We start from the raw sequence: 10,621 nt of genomic DNA, 5'->3' as shown, positions 1-10,621 counted from the left end.
TTGGAAATGAGGTTGACTTTTGCACTTTATTGTGTGTTAGGATATTTTTTTGGGATCTAATTTACTGTTTGTATTGATTTTCTTTTATTTTGTATTTAGATTTTTTTTGTATTGATTTACTTGATTTTCTAATTCATTATTCACGTTTCTTTGACCAGTCTGTATTTTGCTTAATGAGTGTTTGTTATTGTTAAATTTGGTGTTCTGAAGGATATTTATTTTTACAGTGATTTATTGTTTAATTTTCTTACCATTGCATTTAATAGTCTACAATTTGCCATGAATATGGTAAACAATAGAAAGTTTAAATGTTATTAAAGTCATGAGCATGGTCAATAGCTTGTGTTTCTGGTGTTTGTAAATCCATCTTGGAAGTAATTTTACAACTTTATACCAACAATAGCTAAAGTGGTTTCATATCTCTGTTTGATTGATTTGGTCTAAATTTGCAATGAACATTTTAACTGCCTGTCAACATGTACAGTACTTGCATACCTCAGTGCATCCTGCTCTGCTTATTTGCTGTGTAGACTGATGGAAAATGGACACAGGAGGCAAGCAGAAACAACAGCACCTGCACAGGAAAAAAAGTTCCTTTTTTAATAAAACTGTAAAAACAACTGGCTTTCAGACATAAACCATTTAAACATTAATTGTAAATGGGCTTTTTACATTCATTAGTATCCTCATAATGTAATGTCTATTTGCTATAATGTCGTGTAACATAAATTCCTTTTTAAGTATTGTTGCGTTGCTTTACAATGTTGATCATGATCTATAATCAAGGGTTATCAGCAGAGATGGGGGACTTACGTCACATGATTTGAGTCAAGTCTTACGTGGGTCACAAAATTTAGGGCTTTAGACTTGCTTGACAAATATCCAAAAAAGACTCGACTCGACCTGGACTTGACTATCATCATGACTTGAGACTTGAAAATAACATGGACTCGAAATAACATGTTTTTGTTAAATAAATACCTGTTTTTATATAATATGCATTACATACAACACTGAAAGTTATAAATGTAAATATAAAAAGCAAAAGAAATTGCAAAAGTTTAAAAATCAACAAAAGTTTGATTGACTTGAAAGTGACTTGCTAGACCAAGCTACTGCATGACTTGACTTGAGATAAGCAGTAACTCTATTTGACTTGGACAAAAATTGACTTGACTTGCTTGATACTTCAAGGTTATGTCTTGAGACTTGCGCATGTGTGATTTACTTCCACCTCTGGTTACCAGGATGATTTTATTATTTTCTTTAATCTGAAGCATTGACAACAGCATTGCAACAGTCAAACTCTAACCTTTTAGCTTTTTTTTTCTCTGTCCCTTCTGTTTTTTCAGACCTTGTCCATTAGGTCAATAAAAGATGTCATCACTGAATGATTTTCTAACTTTTGGGCTGTCCTGCATCAGAATGCTGTGTTATTAAGTGTACAATAGTGCCCTCTGTGGGTAAAAGATTCTCTGTGTTTTTTTTTTATTTATGTTGTATTTTTCTCAGGACAGAGATGGATCACATGCAGCAGGCTATATCTCTTCTCAAAAATACCCCCTTGTTGAATTTTGAACAAATAGAGTTTTTTTCCAGAAGCAATTTCTCTGGTGAAGTGTGTCAATCAATCAAAGCCAGATCTCAAAATCCACAGAATGAACATATTATGAATGAAAAGCTGCCATCAGGTTTCCATGATTTAGGACAAAAAAATAAAACTAAAAATAAAACATCCATATGAGTGAATCATTTCTAATGAACAGTATATAAGTCATTAGTTACATTTATGATAATGATTTATAGTATTAGTTGAATGATAATGATAACAACAGCAACACAATTATTTAAAGATAAATGATGTTACATTGAATATTTTAAAATAATATTTAACTATCAGTGGTCAACCTCAAGAGGGCGCTTAACAGCCTTTAAACACAACTTTCTTTGCAGAATGGAATCAAGACTAAATGTTGTCAAGTCTCAAGCACATAAAAACAAGGGATTCGTGCATTACCATTATAGCCATGGGCATGTCAGGCTAAATATTTCAAATGGATCATTGACTTCTTCCGTCTTCATTTGTTTTAAAAATACAGATTTACTAACAATTTTAAATGGCATCTTTGGATATCTTTTCTGCTGGAGATACTGTTGTCCTAAAAAAACAAACAAAAAAGTAAATAAAAATCTCACACATATCGATTACGGGGACTTCCGGTTTCCGCCCGATGGAGTAAGTTGGAAGTGCGCTGCTCTGCCGAAAACAATCTATTAATATGAACATCTGAACTGTCAAAACTGAACAACACAACAACCTGATGTAAGTAAATCTATACTAAATCATCCCTAATGAAGAAGAACGAAAGAACGAAGAAGAGTCACTGGCCACTGGCCATCTATCTACGAACTCTAACTTGATTATAGTGGTATCATTCGAGAAGGTGGGGAACATAAAGTATCACTTTATCCTGATGATTTATTATTATATATCACCAACCTATGGAAATCTATACCTGCAAAAATTGCTGCTTTAAAAAAGTTTGGAGACATTTCAGGATATAAACTTAATATGGAGAGGAGTATACTATTTTCAATAAATAATTTAGCTGATCAACAATCTTTTGAAACCCTACCTTTTAAAACCTCAACTCAGTTTAAATATTTAGGAATAAAAATCACTAAAATGTACTTGGATCTATATAAAGAGAATTTTCTAATGTTACTTGATTAAATACCACAGGACCTACAGAAATGGTCTCATATAACTATATCATTAACAGGAAGAATTAACATAATAAAAATGACCATCCTTCCAAAATTTTATTTTTTGTTTCAATGTATACCAATATATATATATAAAACAGCTTTTTTAATAGGCTGGATAAAATAATTTTAGAATTTATTTGGAACAGAAAGAAACCTAGAATAAAAAAAAGGTATTTTTGCTTTCAGGTATACTATTGGGCAAGTAATCTAAGGATGATGGCTTACTGGACACAAAAACAATCTCAGTTATGGGTAAATATAGAAGAAACTTGCTGTTATCCTTCATCACTTTCAGCTTCACTATTTTCCCCCTTATCTACTATACGTCCTGATCTATTAAAAAATCCAGTAGTTTCACATACTCTCAAGATATCCCAGATCCAAAATTGTTTTGGTTGGCAAGCTGGCTCCCTTCAAAGTCCCATCACAAAAAATCATTCATTTGCTCCCTCATATAAAAATACATTATATGATGACTGGGTGGAAAAAGGAATTCATAATTTTCTAGACATATTTATTGATCAAATATTTTCTTCAATTGAGCAACTACAAGGTCCAATTTTTTAAAAATATTTACAGGTGCGAAACTTTGTGAAACAAAACAACTCACTGTACCCTAATTCCCCAAATCAATCATCAATGGAAATGATAATTTTGCGTGACCCTAATAAAAAGGGAGGTATTTCATATATATATGCAATTCTCTTCCAATTAACAAACACGGCAACTTTAGAATACCTAAGATCCTCCTGGGAGGCATATTTAGGTGTTGAAATCACCAACAAGCAATGGGAAATAGCCCTTGAACAAATCCACAGATCATCGGTATGCACAAGACATGGCCTCATACAATTTAAAGTAATACATCGTTTACATTGGTCCCAACAAAAACTTAATAAGATATTTCCAGAAGTGGACCCTGCATGTAATCGGTGTGGGCTAGAACCGGCGTCACTGGCTCATATGTTTTGGAGCTGCCCCAAATTATCATCGTACTGGGAAAATATATTTCTAACATTCTCAAAATGGGACAAAAGCCGATAGATCCAGATCCCCGTATGGCAGCTCTAGGCATTACTGATTTCGAGATAACTAAAAACAGTACTGAACAAAATATAGTTTCATTTGTCTGTCTACTAGCACGAAGATTAATATTATTACACTGGAAACAGAAAGCCGCTCATACATATACATCTTATGAGAGATGTAATGAAACATACGGAACTAGAGAAAATTGGATTCTCCCTAAAAAAGAAAGAAGACAAATTCTATCAAATCTGGCAACCTTTCATGGCTTACTTTAAAGACATAAATTCAACAGGAAATCGTCAAATTAAAGAGGATAAGACCAATTTAGTTTAAAACAGAAAAGTATTATTATATTATTTTAACTTTTCTTTACTCTTATTTATTATTTCAGATTGTATTTATTATTTGTTTCCTTTTTGTAACTTCAAATGAATTCAATTTTATTTTATATATTTTTTTCTGTTTATTATTATTATTTTTAACATTTTTATTATTATTATTATTATTCTTTTTTTGCATTAATCTATCATTGCTACATTTATATATGGATTGTTTGTATATTACATGCTTTATTGTCAATTTTGGTGTGAATGTTTATAAGACCAAAGATGTAAGTTGTTGTGTTATAAAATAAAAAAATATATATATAGAAAGTTATGAAAAAAAAAATTCTTACACATATCTTAAAAATGGTTTAGCAGAAAATGTTGGCGGTTTTAAAACCTTGACTTTTCTAAACTGCACTATAACTTGAAAATGACTATCATCCCATGCCTAATAATCACATCACACTCACAAAGGACTTGAGCTTGAAGCGCAAAATAAGTGTCAGAAGTGTACACTGCTGCAATTTTTAACTTCAACGCTGCTTGTTATGTCAAGACCTTAAAAGAATAGTTTTGTCACATCCTTGGTCTGATCATGCTGTCTTTTTTCCCATTTCTGTTTTTACCAAACTTGACCTCCAGAATACTTACCATCTTATTTGTAAATGTGAGGGATATGATTGGAAGACTGCTTTTAACACCCCTACGGGACACTTTCATTACAGGTTTTACCATTCAATCTGACCAGTGCCATGGTTAATGATGTATTCAAGGGGTGGTCCAGAATGTAATTTTAAGGCTTGGTTGTGTTAATAAGATGCAAAGCAATGTGTGCTCATGTTTCACTTGAAGGAAATTGTGTTATTTTTTTATAAATCTCACTTTGATTATACATAGCTACTCAGCTAACATGAAAACGACTGTCATATTTCCTAGTTCCTCTAAAAGGCCCGCCCTCAAGTGACTCTGATTGGTCATCATCATAATGTGCTGTGATTCGCCGATCGGCTCCACGTCACGCCCTGACAAGCACGCACGTTTTGTGTAAACGGTGGGTTGGTCAGTTAGTCAGTCAGTCAGTCAACACGTGTCTGTAACGAGTAAAAATGGGATGCGGCTCCTTTAAGTGTTTCTGTGCCTTTTAGTGTGTTTATGTGTGTATACGATGAAGTATCTGTGACACAAGAAGAAGGAGAGATATTTATTGTTCTTTTTCTCTCATGCTCGGATTAAGTTATTTTCTGTGGTGACAGAATAAAGCACAAGATGTGAGATGAGACCTTTGTGAGCCTGGATTGATTTGTTTTTGATGTTACACTCCAGTTGGGAAATCATTGCTGTATTTTTTTTAATCAACGCGTTACAGGACGTCTTTCACACATATCCGGAATATGCCTGTGTAAGTAACATGAATCGTTCACATATCTTTTGCGACTTTATTGTCCGAGTTGTAAAACGCATAGGAAAGCTGCCTATAGAGAGAAACTCTGCCCTCTCACACAGAGAGACGCAGGTGCTGTCCAAGAGTGCGTGTATGTGTATGTGTGTGTGTGTGTGTGTGTTTACAGCCGTTTGATAAATATGGATTTGTAACGTTAGCTAAGTCGTTAGCAGTTACAATAATTTCCCGTTGTTTACATCTTTGCTACAACACACCGTTAAGGTTAGACACTGTACATGTCATGATCAATTTTAACAAATAAAAACATTTACAGGTCATGACTCAGAGTTCACAGCGTCTCCTTGCTCCATCTTTGAGGAGATTTTAGCCGAATCCAGCACTGAACTGAAAGAGATTCTGGAAGTTGCGTTTTGTCAAATCATGCTTGATATGTATTTTATAGTTCTATGGAACATAATTAATATTGAACTGTAAGCACTTCTGTGTTTGGGTCGTGTCATTTGGAAGCCCAACAACAGAAGCAGAACAGCTCTGTGGAAACAGCAGGATGGCATTTCTCCCTCTGCACTGCAGTAACGTTACAGCGCCTCTGGCCACGGCCTATACCTGCGCAGTGTGGAATGCGCAATAACAAACTTTTGTGATCTCACAGGGGGCGGAAGTATTTTTTGTTGTCCCCAAAATTCGTTTATTGCAGGCGTTGCTAAGCTAACTCTGTATAAATCAAGGTCTCCCTTTGCATTGAACTTTGAGCATTTTACATTCAGAGATGCTGTTTATGTTCACACAGCTACATTACATATCAACTGAAGTTTAAAATATAACATCGTAGTGGACCACCCCTTTAAGAAACATGGTCAATCGTTTTGTCTTTGTGTACATTGATAATATCTTGATATTTTTTCTATCTACACACTTAACATGTTCTCCAGGTGCTACAGTGGATACAATTTTAAGGTGGAGAAGTGCATTTTCCATGTCCAGACTGTATCTTTCTACGGATTCTTTGTTTCGGCTAAAGAAATCCAGGCAGATGCATAAGGTAAGGTCCATTGGCAACTCCACACTCTCGTAAGGCTCTGCAGCACTTCCAGGGGTTTGTCAACTTTTGGAATTTGGGTCAGATTGCGGCACCGTTAATAGCACTCACCTCTCCCCCAAAGTACTGTTCAACTGGAAATTTGATGCTCTTATCTCTGCTCCTGTCTTTTCTATTCCAGATCCTGAACAACATTTATTTTTTGAGGTGGATGGCTCGGACATCGGAGTAGGTGCGGTCCTATCTCAGCGATCATGCCTGGATGGGAAGGTCAACCTTGTCCTTTTTTTTCCCCTATCGCCCATTCTGGGTAGAATTACGACACAGGTAACAGGGAACTATTTGCAGTCAGGTTGGCTCTGGAAAAGTGGCGTCACTGGTTAGAAGGTGCAGCTCAGCCTTTCCTGGTCTGGACAGATCATATTTTAATTTTACCTTGTCTTACAGGCCAGGGTCCAAAAATATCAAGCCATTTGCTCTTTACAGTCTGTTTAAGGCCCCAGGAAAGAGGGAACCACCTGAAACCATTTTACCTAAGGAAATGGTGGTGACATCTCTTGCTTGGGTGGATGTGTCCAGGATATAATACCAGGACCAGGGAGGGTTCCAGTGGGTAGTCTGTATGTTCCAGCCAAGATGGAAGTAATCTAGTGGGGTCATTCCTCTAAGTTGACCGGTCACCCAAGATTCAGGAGATCGCTGGCTGCCATCAGCAATTCTGGTGGCCATCCATGGCCAAGGGTGTCAGGCAGTTTGTGGCCACCTGCTCGGTTTGGGCTCGGAACAGTAATTCCAATCCACCCCGTGTTGATTTTCTCCATCCTCTTCTTATGCCTTTCTGTCCCTGGACACATTTGACACTTGATTTGTCACCAGCCTACTATAATCTAAGGGCAACATCGTCATTCTTATGCTGGTGGACTGCTTCTCCAAAGTGACTTACTTTATTCCCTTTCCCAAACTTTCCTCAGCCATGGAGGCTACTCAAGTTGTGATTGATCACGTTTTCCTGATTCCGCACCGTCACATCCCTCTGATCATGCTGTCTTTTTTCCCATTTTTGTTTACATGCGGCAAGCACAAAATGTTTATTTTGATCGCTCTCCGTATCGCCCCTCCCTATATCAGGCCACGCTTCAGCATGCCTCCTGCTGGGTAACGTCATAATAGAGGCCATTTGTTGTGCCTCACACATGAGCACTGTGTATTTTTAGGCAAAGTGTCATATAGCAGTTGCAAATTAAAGGTTCAGGACACCCCGGAGAACTTTTTTTTTTTTATATTAAAAGATGTGTGTGTGTTGAGCATCAGTTAAGACAATGTTAGCACCTGTCAGCTTTAATTGTGGGGAAAACTGGATAATTTTGAGCTTTTGTCAGCTAATTTCAGCTTCCGGGTTTAAAATGATTTTTGGGACGGGATCAAAATCGGCGACGTAGCGCAGAACTGCAAGTGCAATGATGACGCGTCGGTTTCTCATTATTATTCATAGCGGAGTTTTCTTATCCTATGAGAAGAGCCGGCTGCTTAATTATTCATGAGACCTGCTAGACCTGCCAGAGTCAAGCCCGAGCTGAGAGACACGGAAACCACAGCACAGTATTTAGCCGTTAGACCTGCTGCACTGAGTCTGCTGGATACGGGGATTGAGGGAGAAGTCCTCATTTATAGTGTTTACATGAACACACATCTTTATAACGATATAAATTGTGGTTGTCTGTATATGAAATTATGAATAACAAATGTAGCAGGGCATTAAATCACTGTTTATTTCTTTGCATTTTAACTTTGTAAACTTATGCGTCTCCTCTTTGTGTCTCATTTTGTGAGCTGACAACAACAGTTATTCGCTCCCCTTCTCCCCTGCTGGCCACGCCCACTCCTGCCCGATGCTCGCAGAGCTCCACGCCCATTAATCATGCATCTTTTGAAAAAATTCTGAAGTAGACTTTAACCGAAAGTGGGGGGTGTCATGGCCCTTTAAATAGTCCAGAATGGACAATAGGGTTATGATTAAAAATCTGAGATAAATATTTGTAAGAAATCACACAATGCTATGAAGAGTCCTCCAATAAGATATGGGTTAAAAGATAATCATACCAAATAAGACTTTTTTTTGTATTGTCATTTATTAATTGTGAATTGAAATTAAAATTAAGTACACATACATGGATAAACAAAAGAGTTGCTTGTTTAAAAAAACTTGACAGAAAGTCAGTCACTACCGGCATTCACTACAGACTGTCATTCACCACAGGTAATTCAGTCAGTTTTTATTAGTCAAAATAAAAAATAAAAAACATTTAAAAAAAATTTGCAGGAACAACTGGCTGTCATTGAAAAATAAATAAATAAAAGTGATGCCCTAATTACAACATATTTGCAAAACAAAAAATAACAAAATATGTGTCTAAATGGTCAACAGCATTATACTACTGTTTTGTTTATTTGAAATGGTGTATTATCAATCATATGCAATGATACTCATATACCGAGCATTATTCATGACTTGGAAAAAAAGGGTTATACAAGCTGCATGTCTTAAATGATTCATTAAGCAGTATTTTAGTTGTTTGGAAAAAGAGTGATTTAACATTTATGACATATATTATGACACACAATAAAATTACTACCAAAGCTCTACTTATAGGTCCAGTAGGTGATTGTCTACAGAAACATGTTTTGTTGTGCTGGTTGAAAGTCTCTTTACAGTTCAATAGTAATGATTACAGTACATGACCTAAATGTGTTTATATGTATTTTTATATTCTACGTAAGGCATAAAACTAAAAAATGTTCATCCAATTAAATATTGTCAGCCCGACATAATTCAGATGAGTAGCTAAAACTGTCTGTCAACAAATGCAGATTGGGTTTTTGCGCATCTCTGTTCACGCATATCCGCCAATAGCATGTGCACGCCTGCATAAGCACCGCGCGTTCATGACAATTTCTGTTTAACGGAGAGCAGAATTTTTCCAAGACATTTCTAATCATAATAGTTTTAATAACTCATTTCTAATAACTGATTTATTTTATGTTTGCCGTGATGACAGTACATAATGTTTGACTAGATATTTTCCAAGACACTTCTATACCGCTAAGTGACATTTAAAGGCTTAACTAGGTAATTAGGGTAACTAGGCAAGTTAGGGTAATTAGGCAAGTTATTGTATAACTATGGTTTGTTCTGTAGAATGTCCAAAAAAAGTAAGCTTAAAGGGGCTAATAAACTTGTCCTTAAAATGGTGTTTAAAAATTAAAAATAGCCTTTATTCTAGCCAATATCAAGCAAATAAGACTTTCTCCAGAAAAAAAAAATATTATCAGACATTTCCCTGCTCTGTTAAACATAATTTGGGAAATATTTAAAAAAGAAAAAGAATTCAAAAAGGGGCTAATAATTCTGACTTCAACTGATAAAGCACTGTTAGTAAAGTCCTGGCTATATATATATATATATATATATATATATATATATATATATATATATATATATATATATATATATATATATATATATATAGCCAGGACTTTACTAACAGTGCTTTATCAGCTTTATCAGCAAACATTCAGTTTTTATGCAGAGACTAAGAGACAATTATAGGTAACCAATGAGGTATGTGAAGCACAGAAACTCCATCACCATGTCCTTTAGAGCATGTTTTTTTTTTTCCAACATAGTGTATAATTATAAAATGATTTGCTTATCACGCACCATTCTGCCACACCTAGCTGTTATGTCTGGTGCTGTTCTGAACATTTCGGAAATTTAAGAGTTTACTCGGTAATTTTCTGTCAAAGAGAGGTTGAATAAAGCCTGTTGACAGTAAAGTGACAGTCAATCCAAAAGAACACAGGGAGAAAAAAAGGAATGAAACACAACACGTTTATCAAGGTAAAATGTATTGAAAGAACAACTGTATATGTTGTTGTTGTTGTAAGGCTCACTTATACTTCACTGTAAAAAAATGCATATGTCCAATTATAAAAACATCATTGCAAAACCTATTTTGGTGAAATGAATACTAATCAGCCACAGTGTTGCCTGTCTCA

At 35.4% G+C, this 10,621-nt stretch overlaps 1 protein-coding gene and 1 long non-coding RNA gene across 6 annotated transcripts in view; one reads left to right on the top strand and one right to left on the bottom strand.

The window, feature by feature from the left end:
• Positions 1–10,621, bottom strand: part of lonrf1 (LON peptidase N-terminal domain and ring finger 1) — a 203,374-nt gene that overhangs the window by 138,900 nt on the left and 53,853 nt on the right. For all 5 annotated transcript variants that reach the window (XM_087262622.2, XM_087262623.2, XM_087262621.2 and 2 more), the window contains one exon: positions 496–574. The gene's annotated coding sequence lies outside the window, so the exon portion shown is untranslated. The remainder of the gene's footprint in view (positions 1–495; positions 575–10,621) is intronic.
• LOC147842600 (uncharacterized) lies at positions 4,316–9,762 on the top strand. The gene is made up of 3 exons (XR_015498659.1): positions 4,316–4,899; positions 6,376–7,811; positions 8,554–9,762. It is a non-coding gene; the product is annotated as an uncharacterized LOC147842600 (long non-coding RNA).

Source organism: Danio rerio, chromosome 8 (assembly GCF_052040795.2).
Source record: "Danio rerio strain M-AB ecotype USA chromosome 8, GRCz13ab, whole genome shotgun sequence".
NCBI lineage: Eukaryota > Metazoa > Chordata > Actinopteri > Cypriniformes > Danionidae > Danio > Danio rerio.
The sequence above is the reverse complement of the archived record's forward strand: the minus strand, read 5'-3'. Positions and strand labels throughout refer to the sequence as shown.